Source organism: Paroedura picta, chromosome 13 (genome assembly GCF_049243985.1).
Source record: "Paroedura picta isolate Pp20150507F chromosome 13, Ppicta_v3.0, whole genome shotgun sequence".
In the NCBI taxonomy this organism is placed as follows: Eukaryota; Metazoa; Chordata; class Lepidosauria; order Squamata; family Gekkonidae; genus Paroedura; species Paroedura picta.
In genome coordinates this window covers 24,388,063-24,410,249 of record NC_135381.1, presented here as the reverse complement: position 1 = coordinate 24,410,249, position 22,187 = coordinate 24,388,063, and the positions used below count along the sequence as shown (strand labels likewise).

Here is a 22,187-nt window from a genome sequence, read left to right as displayed (position 1 = left end):
AGCATTATACACATTAAATTGAAAGTTCATTCCACTAAGTTCCACTAAGTTCAGGGAGACTTATTAGTTAAGAATGAATCCCTAAACTCCCCCTGATTTCAGTGTGCAAACTGAGAACATGCTTAAATTTCTCCCTGTTAAATGGAAGGAAAAAGTCTTGGCTTCATCATGCCCATATTCACATATCCAAATATGATAAATGTACTCTACAGATTTATAAACTACATTTTTTTTCACAACCTAAGTACTGGGTTTGAAAAGGACTATTCAAGATGAGACAACTGCACTATTCAATATGAGACAACCCCCCTCCTCAATATTCTGGACAAAACAAAACAGTCATGGAAGTGGCTGGAAATCTGCCTGTATTCATATTATATATGTTATTTTTCAATACAACTGTGCATTAAAATTGAACTGCTCATGATAAAGCCTTCAGTGTACATTAAGCTTTGCTCACTTGCTCCCTGGCAATTTTAAAGTTCTGTCTCTTTCAGTGAGAAAATGCATGAAGTGAATATGAATTTTTAGATTACCAGACCTAAATCTTTCATTACCAGTTGTGTATCTGACATCTTTGCAACTGAGTTGCAAATAATATTAATGTCATCAGTTCACCACTGAACCACATGGGAGTGCTGCTGTACTATTTTAAATGCTGTAGTTCTTTCCACATCCTATCATAACATATTAGAATACAGTAATATCGACTAAAATGAGATGTGTTGTCTTTTCTTTCTCTGCCAATATTTTCCTTAGATGTTGCCGTTTTATGTTGTACAAGATTGGTTGCTTCTATTCAAACATGCGTGTAACACATATTTTGCTTTTTCTCTAAGAAAAGGCATTCCTGGTGTACTTGTTGCCTCCAAGTTAGATGCTGATGCCCTTTAGTGTTACACATCAGCAAAACGTTGAAACTAGTATAAGGTGACCAGATTTTAACATTGGTAAAGCGGGACACCATTGACTGGGGGGGGGGGGGCTTGATAAAGAATTTGGTCTATATGGAGCAACAAAAAGTTTAATAGAACGAGGTAAGATGTCACCTAATGGGGATAACAGGTGCTGGAGATGTAAAAAGGCAATAGGTTCCTTCTACCATATGTGGTAGATGTGGAAAAAAATCCAAAAGTATTGGTGTAAAATACACGGGCTCATACAGGAAATTATGAAGTGTATGTTTCCTATGTATGCTAAACATATGTTGTTGTGTTTCCTCCCAACTAATTTACCAAAGCAACTAAAAGAGTTCTTCTTCTATGCAACCATTGCAGCTAGGTTACTAGTAGCAGCGAAGTGGAAGCAAACATCAGTTCCAGAAGTTGAAGGTTGGACAAGATGGGACACTTTGTATCAATGGCAAGACTGACTAGCGTGGTACGCAAATCCAGAAAAATTTCAAAACCATTGGAAATGCTTTCTGGATTATCAAGAGACATAATTATCCATAAAAACACATGCTCATTGTAATTAGCCAACACTGTGGAGGTCTCACATCCGGCCCATTCTCCACCAACTGCAATTGTTGCCAGTTGAATTCCGGATCAGACGAAAGGTTCTGGTAATTACCTTCAAGGCCATACGCGGTCAGGGCCCAGTGTACCTGAGGAATCGCCTCCCCGCCTATGCCTCCAAAAGAGCTCTGCGCTCTACCGCCACCAACCAGCTAAAGAAGTCCGCCTGGTCTCGACCAGGGCCAGAGCCTTCCCTGGCCCCCACCTGGTGGAACAAGCTCCCGGAGGAGATCAGGGCCCTGATGGAGCTTAAACAGTTCCACAGGGCCTGCAAAAAGGAGCTCTTCCACCAGGCATTTGGTTGAGACCAGACGTAATCAACAGCGATTGAAGGGTCCCTGCTCCCCCTCCCTGCCCCCCCTTTCCCCATCAGAATTCCACCAATGCTCTGGACCTGTTTGTACTGTTGCACATATTTATATTGTTAATACTGTTATATTGTTATATGGTTACAACTATTAGTATTATTATTGTAAGGGATTCACTTGTTTATAGACTGTTTTATGTATTGTTCTTTGTTCCTATGTATATAACGGGCGGTATATAAATATAATAAATAAATAAATAAATAAATAAATAACTAGTAGATAATGTTAAGATGAGACTGTATTTGAAAATTGACCTATTTCCCTCTCCCTCCTTTCCTGCACTGTATACTGTATATCAAACCCTTCACCCCCACCACCCTTTCCATGAAATAAATAAGATTATATTTTAAAAAGTTTAATAGAACGCAAAAATAGTATTGTAATATGTATATATATTTAATTGCAACATAAGTACAATTTGCCAGGTGCCCCCAGATGTCCCTCCAAAAGTTCGACAATCTGATTACCTTATACTAGTGGGATGAAGATGCTCTAAAATGGCTGAACAACCAAGATAATATATTGCACCACAGATAAACAAGTGTCATTCTGCTCATGCACTGGGAGCTTTGTTACTCTGATGGGGTGTTAATTAGCCAGATGATCTGTGAAATATATTATGTGATCCAGTTAGCCAATATGATTTGGTTGGCCAAAGTATTTCCTTTTGTTGTTTCTTTGTTCCAGAACAAGAAAAGCAGTCTTTTGCATTTGTCCACCCTTTGATAGATGGCAAGTGGCAATGTTATTCAGATTCCCATGGTCTGTCTTCCTTAAAAACCACAGCATTCGGGGCAAAGATGATATTTAAGGATTTCCAGCTAGTGAGGCCTGAGTTGAGGTGTGCTGAAGTTTGGACCTTTGGAGTGAACCCTAGTAAGAGAAAGCATCTGGGAGCAGAAGGAAAGGTGATTGAGTGTGCAGTCAAGGCAAATGAATATACAATGCAAGTCAACTCTCTACTGCCCTGGGGTTATTTTTTACTCCACTTTTGCTTCTGCTGAGCATATGGCTTTTACCCTTGGTCAGCATTTTACCACTTAAGATGCAGTGCCGGCAGAAATAAAGGATTCAATTTTAAAAGCTAAGCCTTTGGCTCTTGCCCAGATTTTTATAAACATCTCTGGATCAGGTAAGCCTCTGTAGTCTGGCTGATGCAACAGCCTGTGGTTGCAGGCCTCCTGATGACTGCAACAGCTGTTGTCAAAACTAACAGTTACAGGCCTCTGTCAGCCCTTTCAAAACTGTCTGATTGGCTGCTCTTTCTCTAACTGTGGTAATTTCTTCAAGCATGAGTAAGGTGACCAGGTTGTCCCACTTTTGGAGGGACATCTGGGGGTACCTGGCAAATTGTACTTAGGTTGAAATTAAAATATATATATTACAATACTATTTTTGCATTCTATACGTTCTATGAAACTTTGTGTTGCTCCATATAGACCAAAATTTTAATTTTTAAAATTGTGTACGGATATGTGTAATATATGCTCTCCACTGGTTCCTCATGAGGACCCAAGCGGCTGCATTCGGGATCAGCCAGAATTTCTGGATCAGCTTCAAAGGCAGCCCTCAAGAATCAGGAGTTGTTCTCCCCAATCTACAATTTACCTCAGCACAGTACATAATCATCATCATCATCTGTATATATAATTGACATTTCACATTTTAAGCACTTATTTACGTTACAGTTCTTTAATAATTTGTGAGGGGAAAAGGCTCCATTAAGAAACTGTACATCACACCATTCTGTTGCTTGTCTAAATGTACCCTGTCCTGTTAATGGCCCATTATGCACGGCCGCCGAAACGGCGATTTCGGGTCACGTGGAAAACGCGGAGGGGGAAGAAGCGAAGCAAACCGCTTATGCACGGGACGGGATGCAACGGCGGCAAAACCCAGAGTAACCGATTATGCACGCGGCAACCCCGACGGCGCTTCTGGTTGCGCCCCGGTCACCCGGAAGCTGCGTTTTCTTCCGTGTTTCGCTAATGCAGCTTTTTCTGCAGCATGCACCGAATCTGTGGCTGGTTGCAGCCGGCACCGTGCATTATCGGTGATTTTAGTCGCTGCCATTCTACCCCGAATGCGTGCTATTCCCTCCGTACATAATGGGCCAATGTCTGTGAAATAACTCTCACAATATATATGATCCTACTCTACCCATGCTGATGATGAGCATTTTCCTGCTAAATAACAGACAAAAAGCAGTCAATGTAAGAGCACTATCCTTTCTCATCCATGGTCTCAGCGAAGGCCTATGAAAGAAGCAAGCATCAGGACAGTGTATGATTTTTCCACATGCTCTTTCCAGTGCTCACTTGGCAGAGCCATTTTCCCACTCTTTATGCCATGTAAATGCAGCCAGACACTTACCTACTCTTGCAGTCAGATGTCTAGTCCTGTCAAATGCCATTTGATGGACCAGATGAGAAGTTTGGCCAGAAGTGCCATGTTGCTCATTGAAACGATGGATGTGTCAAACCCAATCCCTTTTCCATGGCAGGTGGTGTCAGCCTTTCCCTTCCACCTAGCATGAGGATAATACATGTCAAAGGCTGCGGATTTCCAATTTCATTTGCAACATCTGCTTGGAGATCACCAGTTAGAAGAGATGCTCGATTTTTTCCAAATCATATTCACTCACAATACTTAACAACTAAACAACCTACCTCAAAAATAATTGATAAAAATACACTGGGTTGGCTCCATTAATTTCTATCTTCTAAGTTATAACCAATTATTCTCTTCCTTGAAGCTGAATCCAACTATTTCCTGCTTGGCACATAAAAGGCCTGGCAGAGGGCCTTCTGGGTCACGACACCAAAACTCTGGAATTCACTCTCCAGGGAGATTTGGCTTTCCCTTACTGTAGTCATTGTCCTTCAATGGATTGAGACTTTTGTTGTTGTTCTTGTTGTTCAGTGTTCACTCAGTGATTTCTCCTTACTGCCCGATGTTTTATTTTTAAAAACGTTTTAATTGTTGATTTTATATCATTGTGTTTGCTGTCGCTCCAATTTTAATTGCTTTAACGATGCATTGCTACTTCTGTTATTTAAATGGCTTTAAAATGTGATTTTACTGCATATTTTAAAATTTGTCAGCCACCTTTATGACACTCGAAAGGACAGAAAGGCAAGATATACATTTTATAAAATGAAATAGATAAAATACAGAAGATTTGGAGCTAGACAAATAACTTGGGGGGAAGGAGTTCCAGAGTAAGGTAGGAGTTCCACAAAAGGTAGGAAAAGATAGTGGCTGGAGTCCAATCTCCACAGCTGCATCTTATTTAAACAAATTGATGGAACAGGTTACCTGCACAAGGCAAACATCTTTGTGCTTTTTTGCCGAATCCATATACTGCCTACGAGTAAATTACCAGGATCAAACACAACCGAATTCACATTCATCCTTCCATTTTACATCATTTCTTTCTCAAAAGTATTTAATAATTCAAATAGTTCAGGCCCTCCTGTTATTTATTTATTTGGCAGGATTTATTAAAAGTGCCCATCAGGCCTCTCCCAATATATTTGCCAAAATATGAAATCACATAAAATTTAAATGAAACAGACATGATGTCACCTTCCCAACTTGCTTTAGAAAAGAAAGATGTGCCTCCAAGCAAGTATAAAATAGTTTTTTTTCCAAATTCCTAGGCCTTTGATATACTCCACTGCTGTCAGAACAACAGGAAAAGCAAACAAAGACTGCAGTAATTTCACTTAAAACAAAGTTTCACAAAGTTTTAAGTGAAACTCCACCAATGCCTAAATTATAGGCCACTGCTCCTGCAGTATAAAACCAGTTGCTGAAAACCAGTTGCTGCTTGGTTCTGTGGTATCTGAAGAAATTTCTGTTCCCATATGGGAATTGGATCCCCTTCTACAATCATCCTGAATTTGGGGGTCATCAGAAAAGAGGGTCCTGAAGCTACTCTGGAGTCTATTCCGCACAACTTAACTGTAGCTGAAGTCTTACAGTTTGTAAACACTATTATTTTAGTGTTCCGCATGACATCGTCAACAAACCGAAAAACTCCCGCAAAACTCCAGCAACATTCGGAATTTTATAGCACTTTGGGAGGAATCCTGAACCTTCACAGAATCAGCCTCTCTGTCAGATGGCTATCCAGCCTCTGTTTAAAAAATTGGGCTTTTGGGCTATATCTCTAATAGCCTCTGTTTAAAAATTTCCAAAGATGGAGAACCCACCACCGAGGAAGCTTGTTCCACTGAGAAACCGCTCTAACTGACAGGAACTTCTTCCGGACGTTTAGACAGAATTTCATTTGAATTAATTTCATCCCATTCATTCTGATCTGTCCCTCTGGGGCAAGAAAGGACAACTCTGCTCCATCCTCTATATGGCAGCTTTTTAAATACTTGAGAGGGGTTATCAGATCCCCTCTCAGTCGTCTCCTCTCCAGGCTAAACAGAACAAGTTCCCCCAAACTTTCTTCATATGTCTTGGTCTCCAAACCCCTCACCATCTTTATTGCCCTCCTCTGGATATGCTCCAGTTTGTCAACATCCCTCTTCAACTGGGGTGCCCAAAACTGAACACAGTACTCCAAGTGAGGCCGAACCAGAGCAGAGGAAAGCGGTACCATCACCTCCCGTGATCTGGATGCAATACTCCGTTTGATACAGCCCAAAACGCGTTCTATTTCATTTGGGGGGGGGGGTAGATGGGGACCCAACTTCAAATCGAGTTCCCCAGGAGAAAATGGAGGCTTTTGCAGCGTGGACTCTATGACATTGTACAACACTGAGTTCCCTGCTCTCCCTGAACTCTGCACCCAAATCTCCAAGAATTGGCCAACCTGGAGTCCTGGATCTGGCAAACCTACTCCTCCATCCCCTGCCCATGTCCAGCAGGGACCTGGTAGTCCTAACACATGGTCCCTGGCAGCTGGACCAAGAGGCATTCCTTGTGGTTATTTTCGCTGCAAAAAACTGCATGGCAGGAAAGGTTAAAGCCTTTTGTGCCACACTGCTGCTCCAAGCAACAGTCACCCCTTTCACTCATTTTTAAGAGGAATCTCCGGTTGAATGTCTGAATGTGGTGAGTTAGAGAACCCTGATTAGACTTGCATTAGTCATCTGGTGTAATTTTTTACTTTTAACATCTGTCTTGTGTCCATTTATTCTCTTGTGTAGGCTGCCTTAGAAATCTCTTTCTATGATCACCACCCTCGGATACCAAGGGCACTGGTTGATCTTCTGTGCTAACTTTTGGGCTATATCTCTAATAGCTGGCCAGGTGCTGCTACAGAACAAGTGCCAAAAGAGAAAACTTAAGGTTTTCTTGAGACGTAAATTGTTCATTTTAATAGGATCAGCTGTTTAGCTTTATATTCTGTCTTTAAAATTTAAAATATAAAGATGACTAGGGGATGAATATATCAGCAGAATTAGCTTGAAAATTACATTTCATTTGTTTTTAATATTCTTTTCCCCAGATTGTTGATGACAGGTTGATACCATGGAAAATGAAGTCTCCTTGAATATTACATTATTTTAAGATGGTACCATGGGTTTTGGGATGTCTTGTGTTATTCCTGTCTCTAATTTATTATTTTTATGTGCTGGCCATAATAATCCATTACAAAATGGAGTGGCTGGCCCTCATCTGAGAGCTGTCAATGTCTACTGTTCAATCTTTGCAGAGAATGGCAGCCATAATATGGAGCAGAAGAATGTGGTTTCTTTACCACAATGAAGTGCAATAAATGGCAAGCAATGTGATCAAGGGGCTGGAACATCTCAGCAGGGAAAGGATAAAGAGTTTATAGCTCTTCAGTTTTAGAACAGAAGGCTAATGGGGAGTTGGAGATATGTTAGAAGTATATAAACGATGGCTAATGTGGAGAAATTAGAGATAACTTTTTCTCCCTAGATACTAGGACCCCCAGTGAAACAGTAGATTCAGGATAAACAAAAGAAGGTACTGTACAAATAATACCCAGTTCACATGTAGAAATTGCCATTGGATGTGGAAGTAATTACATCACTTTGATGGCTTTACAAGGGTAATTGACAGTTTCCTCAATAACTATTAGCCATGTTCAGACACAGTATAGCTTTGAGTGCCATTTACAAGGGAACTCTGGGGTTTGGGAAGTGTCTAGTTGGCCACAATGGGAAACAAGATGCTTGATTCAAAGGACTATTGGTCTGATCCTGCAGAGGTATCTCTTTACCATAATGAGGTGCAGAAAATGGCAAGCAGTGTGATCAAGGGGTTGGAACACCGACCGGTATCCCCATACCTATGTGAGCTTGTGGCCAGTATGTCAAGAAGGACGTAGATAAAATTGAAAGGGTACAGAGGAGAACGACTAAGATGATCTGGGGCCAAGGGACCAAGCCCTATGAAGATAGGTTGAAGGACTTGGGAATGTTCAACCTGGAGAAAAGGAGGTTGAGAGGAGACATGATAGCCCTCTTTAAGTATTTGAAAGGTTGTCACTTGGAGGAGGGCAGGATGCTGCTTCCGTTGGCTGCAGAGGAAAGGACACGCAGTAATGCGTTTAAACTACAAGCACAACGATATAGGCTAGATATCAGGAAAAATATTTTTCACAGTCAGAGTAGTTCAGCAGTGGAATAGGCTGCCTAAGGAGGTGGTGAGCTCCCCCTCACTGGCAGTCTTCAAGCAAAGGCTGGATACAAACTTTTCTTGGATGCTTTAGGATGCTTAGGTCTGATCCTGCGTTGAGCAGGGGGTTGGACTAAATGGCCTTTATGGCACCTTCCAACTCTATGATTCTATGATTCTATTCTATGATTATTATTATATATAAGCTTTAAATTCTCAATACTTATCAAATTGATAAATATATTGAAGACTCAGAGGACTTGTCACTGATGAAAGAATCTCACTGAAAACAGATATTACCTGGATTCCATTTTGACAGAAGTCTTACATAATAAAGAAATAAGGAAAACTACGTAGAACAACTAAATAAGGAAAACTTCTCCCCTCCTCAGACTGTGAGGTTGAACCTACCCAAGGATTGTCAATGTTATTATTTTGTTGCAATGCTGTTCTGGTTGGCATGTTATATCATGATTGCTATCTGTTATATTGTTATATATTCTATGTAAATGTTCTACAATGTTTTATGTAAACTGCCCAGAGCTGTATGGATGAGCGGTATAAAAATCTAAATAAACAAACAAACAAACAGATAAATTTGTGAAACAGGATATTAAACTACATGGACCACTGATCTGATCCATCAAGCCTGCAGTTACGACATGTTTGAGGATCAATTGGTTTTAATTGTATTGTTTTTGAAGGCACTTTGAGGTGTACAGCAAAGCCTGGAGAAGAGGCACGGCAATCTCTGGAATTTAATCACAGAGACAGAAGTCCAATAGACACACAGTGAGAGTACAAAAATAAACTTTATGTACTATAGCTTAGAGATCCCACAAGTTTCCAGTGTCTCTTTTATGAGAAAACATTTCAATGAAACAGTCACTCAAAACATCTGAAGCCCCACTTCGCCTTAATGTTGTTGTTGTTTTTATTGCTAGTAAATTGTAAATGGAAGCCTGTAGCTTCAGGGATGCTTTGCGGTAAGGGCAATTGGGAGAGTCATCTGCCAGGCTAAAAAATATTAAGCTGTGCGTTTCAAAGATTGCCAGCATTTATAAAGACAGTGTAGTTGGGCACGAACCTGGGAATTGTTCCCCCCACCAGCATGAATGTTTAATGAAAACCGCATTGTTTCAAACAATGACAGCACAAATCTTAATTGCTTTTGTAAATGTCCTTAAAAAAGCCACTCCAATATTTGTGTTGCCCCATGAGTATTTAGTGATAGTCTCCAACAAAACAGCAATTAGGAGAAACTCTTAGATGACTTACTTGCATCCAAGTATAAATAATTGATAAGTAAAACAAGAAGTCTCCTTGGGGTAATATCACACATTACAGCTTCAAGGTGTACAAGGAAGAGAAGAGATTAAGGTAATGGAATTCCACATGTATGATTAAAAGACTTTTGGCTTGAATTCTTGGGTTTTTAATTCCATGAACTCCTGGCTGGCAGTGAGTGGATTCATTCCCTCGAATGGAGACTGGGAGAGAGGTTTATGGACAAGACCTTCAGGGATTTGGTTAAGAACCCACACTTCTATGCTAATGACTCTGTGATAGAGCTACAGTGGGAAAGAGTGTTTTCCCCAAAACTTTCATTTTTGTTTGCCTGCAGAAATCAACCTGTGTAGGGTTAATCCTTTAAAGATAAAGAAGGGATCTGATTGCTTGATGCAGGAAGGAGGAGTTACAGAAGATGGGTAGGAAAGAAAGTTCTGGTTAGACAATGGAACTATATAGACAGTGAAGTCTGTGTTGAGTGACTGAATTCACAGTGTGGGGGCAGACATCCTTTCACAGGGAACTCTTGAGGAAAGAGCCTCAAGGTTCCATGCTATTTTGTGTCATAAATCTGACTATTTATTGATTGATTGATTTATATACTACTCGCTCCCGGAGTCACATGACCTTTCAAGGTTCAACACTCATGGAAAGAGAAATGTTCTTCTAAGCACACTGCTCAGAAGTAACTAAAAAGGTTAGTTGAATATTAAATATTGTTATATATTCTGAGATTGTGCATTTTTGCTACTGTGGCACAGAGAGGATACAATAGTTGTGTAGTTCTTGTGGTTGCTGGTAATTGCCAATGTGGTTCTCAGTGAGCCACAAGGTACCACTACTCTTCCCATTCCACCATTTGGGCTCATGACATATAGTATGGCACATCACATTTGTTCCCTGTGCAAATTATGCACCTGATATAAAACCCACCATTCCTTGCATGTTCTTTATAGATATACTAGAATTAAAGCCCGTTGTAGCAGATACAATGGGCACTAGCAGGGGGGAAAATAGCAAAGAGAGAGGGAGGTAAAAAGGAAGAGAGTGATTAAGATAGAGCTTGGCATTTGGAAGAGTATGGGGACGAGTTGTCCAGTCTGTAAGGCCATGAGGTTGAATATGTGTGTTGGGGGGGGGGAGTTCTGGTGGCGTGGTGATAAATGAGGGCATGACTGTGGAGAGATGGGTGTCAAGAACCTGTGGTTTGGAATGTTAGTTGAGTATAGGAGAGGACTGACCTTTGGGAATTGTGGCATAGTGGTTACAGATGAGCTTTCAAGAGCCATGTCTTCAGATATGTGAAGGGAAAATCAGACTGAAGACTCTTCTTAGGGGGAGATTACATGGCAACCAATTCCTCCCAGTTCTGTGGCCCTGCTCCTTCTGTCTCCATTTTTTTTACAGTTGATATAATGATATGTACCCACATGCTTCTTTCACGGTTGTCCCTTAGAAGAAGAGCTGGATTTTTGTACCCTGCTGTTTACTACCAAAAGGAGTCACAAAAGTTACTACTAAAAGGAGGCCATGCCCACACAAAACACTTTACAAATACCTTTTCCATTCATCTCCCCGCAATAGACAACCTGTTTGGGATGTGGTGCTATGAGAGCTCTGTGTGAACTGAGAATGTTCCACAGTCACCCAGCAGGCCTCAGGTGTCTCAAAGCAGTTTCCATCATCTTCCCTTCCTCTCCCCAAAGTGAGGAAGGTGGGGTAGAGAGCCTCACATGGAAGCTGGCAACTATAAGAGGAGGTCTCTCTGAGCACAACCTTAGTAAGGTTTTTTATACCATTTTTTTAATTTGTCAGGCCAAGCTTGGCAAAAGTCACTTCAGTTCCCACATCTCTCCAGCCATTTATTTGTTCACTATTTACAGTTTCAGGCTGTAAATATTCCTTATTTAGATCTTCCTGCACTTTCCAGACTCACAGGACTAATGCTGGTCTGTATGTATGCGCCTCAAAATACAAACAGTTGCTGGTATGGGCTGGCTATAGCCCATAGCCCAGGAGGGACACACCCACACCACTCCTTCCCAAGTGCAGTCTGCAAGCCTCTACCATAGTATCTAGATCACTGATCATCTCTAGATTATAATGATCAGCTCTGCAGGCAAAAATGGCTCCTTTGAAGGCCCGACTCTGAGGCATTGTACAATTTTGAAGTCCCACCTCCAAACCTCAAGGAACATTTCCAACCCAGGGGTAGCCAACATCCAGGTGGGGCCTGGAGAGCTCCTGGAATTACAACTGTCAGAGGCTCCTTCCCAGCAGGCCTGAAGGGAGAGGTGAGGGAGAGCACTCACCAATCTCTTGCCAGCTCTGTCAGTGTTCTGAGGCAAAGTGAGGGAAGTTACATTTGTTTTCGACAGTTAGGACAGCCTTGGGGTGAAAAGGTCTGGCGCAGCCTGTCCAAGCCTCTGTTCTCATCCCCCTTGGCAGCCCTACCAACCTCCTCTCCCTGCAGTGATCAGGGGCAGACTGGCAGTGATGTCTCCAGATCGCTCCTGGCGGGGCTGGGTGGACGGGCCCTGTCAGAACTTTGGCCCAATGATTGGGCCAAAGTCCTGAGTGGGTATGACCTGTTTGAGGCAGGCCATGCCCACTCTTTGCCCACTTAACCCTTATCAAGTTATTATAACAGCAAGCTCGCTGTTACAGATAAATGCAGCAATTCTAGGTTGTTAGAAGAAGAAGAAGAAGAAGAAGAAGAAGAAGAGTTGGTTCTTATATGCCGCTTTTCCCTACCCGAAGGAGGCTCAAAGCAGCTTACAGTCGCCTTCCCATTCCTCTCCCCACAACAGACACCCTGTGAGGTGGGTGAGGCTGAGAGAGCCCTGATATCACTGCCCGGTCAGAACAGTTTTATCAGTGCTGTGGCGAGCCCAAGGTCACCCAGCTGGTTGCATGTGGGGGAGCGCAGAATCGAACCCGGCATGCCAGATTAGAAGTCCGCACTCCTAACCACTACACCAAACTGGCTAGGGTGTGGGGGGACCAGCTATATATGCCATATGAGCTGGGGCATCCCTTTCTCCTTCCCTGTCAGATAGTGAACAGCAATGGAACAGTCTTCCTTAAGAGTTGATTCATGAATTGATTCATGTATGCAGCTGAGCCCTCACTGGGATTTCCAAGTTGAGGAGTACGTGCACCAGATTCTCAGTTGCTATGAGTCAGTAACTTTTCATTGATTGCTTTTGGCACATTATCCTGTTATATTTTTAGATTAGAAAATGAATGGAGAAGCTAGATGTTTTAGGTTCCTTTCCTTAAGGCCGTGTTGTACTTAATTTTCTAAAAGACAGTATGCTTCTTCTGACAATAACAATTACAGATTTATGGGCAATAAAATACTGGCTATTTGCATTAATATGCTTGCATCAAAGCTTGGCTAGTAGCCTCTAACTTGCAAAAATGGGATGATGTAAGTGGTGGCACTTTCCTTGCTGTGCTTGCACAGTCATTTTAAGTATTATGGATGAACTAGGGGCAAGGCCTGTTTTATCCAGCAATATAATGGGCGCTAGAGCTTGGCAGTGGGAAGAAGTAGGGGAGGAGTCTGTAAGGGCATGGGGTTGAATGTGTGTGTTGTGGGGGAGGTTGTGGTGGCATGATGGCAAATGAGGGCATGGGTGTGGAGAGATGGGTGTCAAGAACCTGTGTTTTGGATTGTTCATTGAGTGTGGGAGAGGACTGACCTCTGGGAATTGTGGCATAGTGGTTACAAATGAGCTTTCCAGAGCCATGTCCTCAGATATGTGAAGGGAAAATCAGACTGGAGACTCTTCTTAGGGGGAGATTACATGGCAACCAATTCCTCCCAGTTCTGCGTCATTTCCCTTCTTGTGTGAATTCGGCCACAGACACAAATGTTCCCCTGCCCTAATGCACATGGGGTAGTCACAGTTGCCAAATTGCCCCAGGCCAGGCTGGGGGGGGGGGCAGGCTGTGTCACCTTCCTATTGTTCCCAAGTCTGGGGGAAGCAGGGCCAGCTTCATGTCTTCTAATTGATCCAAAGATTGGACTGGCCACACCACTCTCCGCCCAACTAGGCCTTAACTTTTTATTATACGAAGCTGTTCCAGATTGCTTCATGCACCACCGTTCTGTGTTCAAATATTAATTCAATCGAAAGGTTTTGTTAATGAAAGCTTGGGTTGGCTGTATGTCTGGTTGTTGTTGTTGTTGTTGTTGTTGTTAGGTGCAAACTCGTGTTCGACCCATCGCGACCCCATGGACAATGATCCTCCAGGCCTTCCCGTCCTCTACCATTCCTCAAAGTCCATTTAAGTTTGCACTGACTGCTTCAGTGACTTCATCCAGCCACTTCATTCTCTGTCGTCCCCTTCTTCTTTTGCCCTCAATCACTACCAGCATTAGGTTCTTCTCCATGGAGTCCTTCCTTCTCATGAAGTGGCTAAAGTATTTGAGTTTCATTTCCAGGATCTGGCCTTCTAAGGAGCAGTCTGGGCTGATCTCCTCTAGGACTGACCGATTTGTTCACCTTGTAGTCCAAGGGACTCACAAGAGTCTTCTCCAGCACCAGAGTTCAAAAGCCTCAATTCTTTGACACTTGGGCTTCCTTATGGTCCAACTTTCACAGCCATACATTGCAACTGGGAAGACCATAGCCTTGACTAGACGCACTTTAGTTGGCAGGGTGATATCTCTGCTTTTTAGGATGCTGTCTAGATTTGCCATAGCTTTCCTCCCCAGGAGCAAGTGTCTTTTAATTTCTTTGCAGCAATCCCCATCTGCAGTGATCTTGGATCCCAGGAAAATAAAATCTGTCACTACCTCCATTTCTTCTCCATCTATTTGCCAGGAATTGAGAGGGCTGGGTGCCATGATCTTTGTTTTCTTGATGTTGACTTTCAAGCCAGCTTTTGCACTCCTCTTCTTCACCCGCATCAAAAGCCTCTTTAGTTCCTCTTCACTTTCTGCCATTAGAGTGGTATCATCTGCATATCTGAGGTTGTTGATATTTCTCCCTGCAATCTTGCTCCCAATTTGTGACTCATCTAACCCGGCCTTTCTCATGATGTTCTCTGCATACAAGTTAAATAGGCAAGGCGACAGTATACAGCCTTGCCGAACTCCTTTCTCAATTTTGAACCAATCAGTTATTCCATGTCCGGTTCTCACAGTTGCTTCTTGACTTGCATATAGGTTTCTCAAGAGATTTTATAGCATTTTATAGTGCTTGTAGTTTGCCATTATAGATGTTAACTATTTGGGAAACTTTTAGTCAAAAGGCAGCAAATAAATACATAAATGACAGATGTCCCTGAATGCTCTCTTGGGATGCTGTTCATAGTTGCTTCTGGTCATGCGATGCTGTTCGATCTCTTTTGAGCCTTGTATAAAAAAAAAACAATTGAATAAATTAAGAGATTCAAAAAAAGAAGGAAATATCAGCGTGGCTATAAAAGGGGCTTGTTTCCTTTCCCTCCTGGCATGAAAATGTCCACAGATGTCAGTTGCCCTGTGATGGCAGAGAGGAGGACACTGGAGGACTGAGGACCACCGGGAAACCTCATCCCCTCTAGCCCCACAAGAACAGCTGTGAGAGAACCTCCAGCTGACTGCAAATGGTTTCGGATGCTCACTTTGGCCCATTATGCACGGAGTGGAAAGTCCACATTCGGGGTGGAATGGGGGCGGCTAAAATCACCAATTATGCACACAGCGGGCGGCAACCGGGCGCAGAGTCAATGTATGCCGCCGAAAAAGCCACGTTAGTGAGATGTGGAAGAAAGTGGAGCTTCCTGGGACCAGGGAGCAACCAGAAGTGGCTCCGGAGTATCCGCGTGCATAATCGGATACTCTGGGTTTTGCCGCTGTTGTGTTCCATCCCATGCGTAATCGGTTTGCTTCACTTCTTCCTCCTCCTCGTTCTCCATCCCGCCGTTTCAGCGGCCGTGCATAGTAGGCCCTAGTTCCGACATTGTCAGACTGATCATCTATCTTTCCCCTCAGTTCTGCCCCGCTCTTGTGTGTCTTCTCTTTTCTGCTCGTAAGGCTAAGGGCTGAGGTCTGGATCTGATTTTCATTTGCATATGGCGCCTGGTTCCTTCAGAGCCTGGGAAATGCTAGTGATAAGAATGGGGCGTGAAAGACAGAAATTAAAAGAAGTGTATATAGGAATGGGTAAAAGCAAAAATCAACATTTCACTAAACCCATTTTTAAAAATTATGTTTCAACATTCTCTAAAGTTTTGATACGTGGGGCGTAAGATTTTATTTTCAGGATTAAAACTGGATCAAAACATTTCACTGTTAAATAGTATCTGCTTTTTTAACTTCTTTTCCCACTTGTATCCCACTGTTCTTCCAAGGATACAGCCAAGCTGTGAAGCAGGGCAAGTTTAGGAGAGTGGCCCAAAGTTTCACAGAAAAGCGAGGGAGGTTTATACCTGGGTCTCCCCAATTGGAGTTCAGCATTCTGACCACTTAGGCACATGTATGGTGCTCTATCTATTACCAGAATAATGGGCAGGCATTCTTTCCCCAACTGACCAATAGCTCTGCTAATATTACCACCCCTTCAGATGGTGAGATCTCTGGGTTGGGATCACAATTTCTGGGCAACAGTGACGCTTCCAGGTGCCTGTTAGGTATAGTGAAGGCTTCCCTAAGAAAAACTGTTTGTGTGTGCGAACTGTAAAGCTGCTACTGACTTATGGCAACCTTGCTGGGTTTTCAAGGCTCTTGGCCACTGCCTTCCTTTGCATAGTGGTCCAAGAACTTTGGTGGTCTCTCATCCATATACTAACTAGGGCCAACCCTGATTAGCTTCTGAGACCTGATAGGATTGGGATAGTCTAGACCAGTGATCCCCAACCTTTTTATCACTGGGGACTAGTCAACGCTTTTTTTTACTGAGGCCTGGGGGGGGTAGTCTTTTGCCGAGGGATGTCACTGCTGCTTGAGCCTCTGCTCCACTTGCTTTCTCTCCGGTGCCCCTGGCTTCCCACCACCCGCTGGGGGGGGGGGCGCTGCCAGCAGCAGCTATGCAGTACCATGCCGAGGGGGAGCTTAGCCATGGTGGCCGCTGGAGAGCACCAAAGGTGAGCTGGCGTCAGAGTGGCAGGGCAGCCCCCGAGGCAGCAGCTGGGGGGGAGGAGGAGCCACGAATATTCATGGACTGGTCCCGGTCCCTGTACCGGGGGTTGGGGACCACTGGCCTAGACCACCTAGGACAGAACAAGAAGCAGTATCATTAGGGATGCCAGCATTCAGGTGGGACCTGCAGATCTCTCAAAATTACAGCTCCCTTCCAGATTAAAGAGATCAGTTCCCCTGAAGAAAATGGCAGTTTTGGTGGGTAGACTTTATGGCATTATAATCCACTGAGGTCCCTTCGACTCCACCCCCAAAGTTTCCAGATATTTCCCAACCCAGAGCTGACAACCTTCATTTGTGCTGATGTCATTGTCAGTATGCCATCTGAGAGAAGGAATGGGGGAATCAGTGCTCACAGGGTTTCCTTAAGAGGCAAAGACTGATGGATGCTGATAGTGACTGAGAACATTAAACAGAACAAGCTCTAGGCCAGGGTTAGGTCTTTAACATGATCTACTTGGCATGCACCGGATTACTTGAATGTCATCCCCACCATGACAGCTAGATGTGCCCTTTAAATAACTGGACTTAAATTGGATACATTGCTCAAGATTTGCACTCAGATAGTTGGTTATGAAGAACATGGCCTTCTTTATCATGGTATCTAAACCCCAGAATTTCCTTCCTCCAGTTGTTTGCCTGGTGCTGATAAGTTTCCAGCTACTGTTAAGGACTTATTTTTTTCCAGGCCTTTTGTTGACCCTTCCTATCAATCCTGATAATCATTCTATGTATCTTTTGCCTTCTACTGTACTATTTAAGAAGTAAAATGGTCTCTTTTGATCCCATTTTTATCATATCATCTATTGTTGTTTTATTTTTATGGCCTTTTGCTGCTGCTGGTGGATTTTTGTCAGGTGCTTTTATGCAGGTCTTTTATATCATGCTGTTATAACGACCAGCTGTCCATTCCTTTGTCAGAAAGGGTGGCTGATGTTTGTTTGTTTAAAACATTTATATTTTGCCCCTTCAGAGACCTGCTTGAATTAACTGACATAAGAAATAAGATGATCTTTGAAAATCATACAAATTCACCCCAGAAATATAAAAATAGCATGTTCCTAGGGAAAGGTGACCAGATTTCAACATTGGTAAAGCGGGACACCATTGACCAGGGGGGTTCTTGATTAAAAATTTGGTCAATATGGACCAACAAAAAGTTTCATAGAACGCATAGAATGCAAAAATACTATTGTTATATATATAATTTCAACATAAGTACAATTTCCCAGCTACCCCCAGATGTCCCTTCAAAAGAGGGACAATTTGGTCACCTTATCCTAGGGCTGCCAGCTCTGTGTTTGAAAATACCTAGAACCTGGGGGTAGAGCTGTAGTGGATGGGATTTGGGTCAGGGAGAGACCTCAGTACAACAACAAGCCTTTAATAACATATAAAAGTACAATATAGGAAGGGAAAGTGCAAAAGGATCCATTTCTATACAGAGTAAACAAAGGCAGACATTATGCTTTAAAGTAGGACAAAATACATTCACGATCTCACATGGCAAGATATAAAAACTTTGCAATTGGCTCAATTATAACAGGGTTGTGGGATGTCAAAAGAAACTGAATCTTAAGTTCATCCGAATGCAGTTCTCTTTTACACAGCAGCAAGTTAAGAAATTCAGCTCAGATAGAGAAATAAAATGGACAATGGAAAAAAAAACATGTGTACTTGATTATATACAGCATTGTCCACAGGGGCCCAATATAGATGAATGTGGGATCTGATGAAATCTCCCATATAGCGCAGCAGAAGGTAGAGCATTAGTTCTAGCTAACGTAAATGCCCTACGCTGTTACAGGATGATTAGATGGTAGAAATATGCAGCTAGGGGCTGAGAGCTTGGTGAGATCCCCAAGCTCAATGGGGAGCAAGTATTTCTAGCTTTACTGCTAAGTACCTATGTCTAACAGTCTGCATTTAATTGAATCAAATGCAGTCTTTTCAGATACCAGGTACAAAGAGTCTACAGAGATTCCTGTAGATTTAATTTTTCCCCTCAATGTGTCTTAACCATGTAGATGATTCACATTCAGATAGCATAAGGGAAATAAGACTGTTGGGGTCAGATCTGAAATGAATGCAAAGCCAGAACTTGATTGTTAACAACCATGCTCTGGTTTCCAATAGTCTTTGGCTGGTTTCTAGACTGCATAAGAGACACAGTTTGGGATCCCAAGGATTTTACGAAGGAAGACAGACTGGAGACGTTCGACCGCTTGGTTAAAAGTGTTGGTCCAAATAGGGATGCCATAGAGCAGTTGGGCACTTAGTTTCCCATTGAATACTTTGAGGGAGACTTGTCTTGGCAGTAGCAAATGTGAAAAGGATCTAGGAGTCTTAGTAGACCACACATTGAACATGGGATGGACCAGAACCAATGGTCTGGTCTGGGTTGGAGCCTTGGATGTATTCTGTGGGGAGAAATAAATGGTTTTCAAGCACCAAAACAGGACGTTGAAAAAGGGTCTTTCAAATTCACCACTCCACTCCACGTGGAAAGCCTTCTGTACACATGAGGAAACACATACTGAACATTCCCCCTTCAAAAAAACAATAGAGAAATACCCACCTATCTGTGTAGAAGCACAGGAGTCACTGTCCCTGTCTTCCCCCACAGCTGTCGATTCAAGAGGTGAGACTTGAGTCTCTGTATCTGGGAGCTGTGTTTCTATAGAAAGGCATACACAAAGACCAATGAGGCAAGATCCACCTCCCCCCCATCCCTGCAGATGGCTAGGAGTGGATATCTCATAGAACTGGGTCTGTATGGGAAAGCAGCAGCAAGATCTCAAGCAGGCATCTCAAACAAGTCCAAAAGGACAGGCCCTTTTCAAACTTCTGAAAGAGCATGTTGGCAAGCATGCCAAGGACCTTTGTAGCAACTAATAAACGTCTAAACAAATGCTACCTGCCAATGTTTAAAGGAAAAACAACCCGCCAAGTCACCCAAAGAAGCAAGCTTACCTGATGCAAGGGGCATTTGGTGGAAGATATTTTCTTCCTCTCCAGGGATGATGACCTGGAGTTTCAGGGTGACTAGGTCTGATCCGTGTCGCTGCAGCTGAGGAGGCAGTTAAAGTCTTCCAGAAGAGGGTCCCTCCTCTGGATCCTGCAGCTGTGACTGCGTGGGTTGTGAAGGAGTCTTCTGCCTGACCACCTTAAAGCTTCTTCCAACCCACTTTGGCCTCCCATCACCCTCTCCCTCCCCATAAATTGCGCGCTGCACCTCAAAATAAGGGCAGGTGACTCTAGCAGCCCCAGACTGCTTGTTGTGCACGATGCACCAATTGTACTCAGCATGCATAGCCTTTGTCTTGGTGTCCAAGGGCTTTCATCCTGAGGGCCCCTCTTCAAATACCTCCCTGTTTTTGTTGGAGGATTTAAAGGCATTCTGGATCTTCTCCTCCGAGAAGATAGCCATAAGGTCTCGGATCTCCACATCCCTCCAAGTGGGTCCTCTGTCAGTGCCCAGGACAGAAGAGGACTGCAAGGCAGAATCCATCTTCCTTTGGCTGCCACAGTAAGAAAATGGAGGTGCAGAGGAGGGCCCAAACTTAAATCCCTTCTTCCCGCCTAAGAAGAGAAGGTGGAGTTGTAAACTCCTGATTGGATGACAGTCAAGGAGGGAGGCTTTGATTGGACTTCTGTAGTCATGAGTTGCATTCAAACTTCGCCGGGGCATTTTCTTTGTCCTCAAGCCACATGGCCACCTCCAGCATGGTTGCTGATGCACGTGCATGGATGTGTTTATACATGTATCCATGATGTGAAAAGAACATGCGAGTCAAACATTCGGATCACTGCCCATTCATGGGGTTTCCCTCCTTTTTAGACAGCAGCATGAGGCAAAACACTTCCACTAGCATTCCTCGAGCCACGAGGATGCCTACATTTTGCTTGCAGGCGAGTGTGTGCATACGCATTGACATGCGTGTCCATGCTAAAAAAAAATTTGACACGAGAGTTGAAAGTGTAGGGCACTATGAATGCCAGTGTTGATAAAAGGGCTCTGTGACATTATGAGGCTCACTTGGGTAGTCTAAAGACATTTGGGGAACGGTGCTTTCTGTGACTGTAAGGGACTTCTTTGTTGGTCGACTAGATCCTTCGCTCGCGCAAGCCATGTGCTCGTTTCTAGGGCTGCGTTGGGAGCGAACGGCCACTTCGGGAACTGAAGCACCCAACCCTACTCACTTCTTCATTGCTCAAGGGTGCTCATGGCTGCTTTGAAAGGTGGGCTCTGTGGCATTCTACACTGCTGAGGTCCTTCTGTCCCCAAACCCTGCCTTCCCCAGGCTCCTTCCCTCAAATCTCCAAGAACTTTCCAACACAGAGTGGGCAAGCCGACTTAGAAAGCTTCAGAATGTTCTTCTTCCAAGAATGTTATTCGTGATACCAATTCCAAATGTGAACCAATCTAGCCCTTCCATCCCTATAATGCATACATTAGAGTCTGCCAGTCCTGTTCCCTTTTTCTTTCTTTTACTGGAGTTCAGCTATCTGCCAATGAATCACACAAGAGGGAGCTGACACCGATGACCTTACTTGCTGCAAGCAGGCCAAAAAGGAAAACGTGGAGGGAGAAGGAATTTCAAGAGATATGGTGGTGGGCTGGGGGGGTGGGGGGTGGGGGGGAGGAGACAAGCTGACTACTGGAGATCAGACATAAAGGTGACCTGTTCACTGCTCTAAACATTGCTGAACTAATTAAACACAGCATCTCCCGAAATGAAGAGCTGCCGAGACACTAAGCAGTCAGTTGCTATCACTGCAGATGTCGCTTTGGATTAGGACTTTGCTCTCTGCTAAAAGGCAACAGAGGAAGAAAATGCTTTTGCAAGATGTAATGTGTGTGTGTGTATGTGGCGGGGGGGAGGGGGAGGGAGCATGCTATATACTGGGTTATGTGGTCAAAAGCCAAATATGTGAAATACAGATACAGACACAAGAATAGCTTTGCTGGATCAGGCCAAGGTTCTTCTAGTCTAGGTGTTCCCAAAGTGGGTGGTATGCCCCCCCTGGGGGGGTGGAAGGCTCTAGGACAGGGGTAGTCAAACTGCGGCCCTCCAGATGTCCACGGACTACAGTTCCCATGAGCCCCTGCCAGCGAATGCTGGCAGGGGCTAATGGGAATTGTAGTCCGTGGACATCTGGAGGGCTGCAGTTTGACTACCCCTGCTATAGGAGGCTGGTGAGAAATTTTGGTGATGCAGGGGGGCAGCATTCTGACTCTTCCTGCTGCAGCTGTGTTTTCCCAGCAAG

General features: G+C 43.5%; 1 long non-coding RNA gene across 1 annotated transcript; it reads right to left on the bottom strand.

Moving 5' to 3' along the window:
* Positions 1–2,278: 2,278 nt before the first annotated feature.
* LOC143822805 (uncharacterized) lies at positions 2,279–20,695 on the bottom strand. Its single transcript, XR_013226264.1, has 3 exons — positions 19,495–20,695; positions 4,259–4,412; positions 2,279–2,775 (listed from the first exon to the last, which is right to left on the bottom strand). It is a non-coding gene; the product is annotated as an uncharacterized LOC143822805 (long non-coding RNA).
* Positions 20,696–22,187: the final 1,492 nt, after the last annotated feature.